The sequence below is a fragment of the Miscanthus floridulus genome, chromosome 7, assembly GCF_019320115.1.
Source record: "Miscanthus floridulus cultivar M001 chromosome 7, ASM1932011v1, whole genome shotgun sequence".
Classification (NCBI taxonomy): domain Eukaryota; kingdom Viridiplantae; phylum Streptophyta; class Magnoliopsida; order Poales; family Poaceae; genus Miscanthus; species Miscanthus floridulus.
In genome coordinates, this window is record NC_089586.1 from 109,541,545 (window position 1) to 109,543,461 (window position 1,917).

Below are 1,917 nucleotides of genomic sequence, written 5' to 3' on the forward strand. Positions count from 1 at the left end.
TAGTGAAGACATACAATGACCATCACAACTGCTAGAAAAAGTGGATGATCAAGATTTGTACCTCCAAATGGCTTGCAGAGAAGTACTTGGAAACATTTAGGGCAGACAACAAGATGACCCTACCTAACTTTGCAAGAACTATTCAAAAGGAATGGAACCTTACTCCATCTAGAACCAAGCTGTGGAGAGCAAGAAAATTTGCATTGCAGACTTATGGGGTGATGAGTTGAAGCAATACTCTTAGTTGTGGGATTATGGGCAAGAATTGAGAAGGTCCAATCCTGGTAGCAGCTTCTACCTTAATCTAACAGAAGGGCCATTTAGTAGCTATTACTCATCACTAGATGCTTGTAAAAGAGGTTTCTTAAGTGGATGTAGACCAATCAGCTTTTGTACTGCATATGCCAAAAACATTTGGCCATGTAAGGACATGGCTGACTAGGAGAAGACCGTTGGACCTCCAGTTGCTCCACCAGTTTATGAGAAAAGGATTAGGAGGCCACCAAAGGCAAGGAAGAAATAAGCATATGAGGTTCAAGGTAGAAATGGACCTAAGCTAACAAAGCATGGTCCAAAATGCACTGCAATTGGTGCAAATCACCAGATCACAATGTGAGGACATATGAATTGAAGAAGGCAGGAATTAGTCCAAGTGGCATTGAAGAAATACCTCCAATAGTTATTGATGACCATGGTGTATGTACTGTGTTATGTTCTGTTACACTAGACAGTCATCCCTTCAATTGTTAACATTACTGTTCCTGTAGGATGACATAGAGGCCAAGGCACCACCACCTTTTGATTACCCAACGCAAGAAGACATGACATAAGAAACAATGCTTTCACAGATGCTTTCTTAGGTTTGTGTGATTTCAATTTTACTCTACTATTTGCATGACCAATTTTACTCTAGTAATCTCAATCTACATTTTTCTAGCCACCTATAGCCCACTCAATGCAGTAGCCTAAATTAGCAGTTGGGACCCTTGCTGTCGATGTTTTGAGTTACCACCGATGAGTAAATTTCTAGTATTGCGCGCCTAACTCGGATCGTGTGCTTAGAGGACACGATGTTTATACTGGTTTAGGTAGAAAATCCCTACATCTAGTTTGTCACTGCTGCTCATGTTACTAGCATTGAAAGTTTGTAGTAGAGGTTACAAACAGATGAGAGAGGGACAGGTCCCAAGTCTCTAGTGAAAGGAGTGAAAGGGTGCTGAGAGCTCGGTTGTTGCTCTTGTGTGTATCTAGATCTGATCAGTTTAGGGTCAGATCCGATCAGTCCTCATGGGTCGATCCCCCTTCATGGGATGTCGTACTTTCCCTTTTATAGGCCAAGGGAAAACATGGGTTACAGCGGAGGAAAAAAGAAGAATGAGAGGAAGAAGATGTCCTTCAGGATCATCGGGTCCTTCTTCTCCTTCATGAGGGTCCCACTGACCCTGTAGATGTCAACAAAGATAGCTCCATGTCATGGCCCTATCCATCACTAGCGCCATGCACAAGTATCATCTGCTAGTCATGGCGTTCCATTCTATCGCAGCGGATATCGTGGTGAGCTAACGTGCCTGTCAGCGTTCATACGGGGGTTATATAGAACAACACCGATATGCCCGATGCTGTTCCTAATGTGAATCCTTAGGTATGGCCCATCATAGCCACAGGTTACATCGAGGCATGCCAATCTCTTCCTTAGTGTCAGAGTTTTGATCTAGGCCCATATGCCTAGACCTGAAGTGGTTGGCGACGGTATAGGTCTCCGTCGGGCAAGACGGAGCCTGCGACCTTAGGGTCAGGCGAGGCAGAGCCTGCCCCTAGAGGTTAGGTGAGGCAGAGCAAGAACCCAAGGGTCAGGCAAGGTGGTGCCTGTGGCCTCAAGGTTGAGCGAGGCAGAGCCCACCCCTAGAGGTCGGGTGA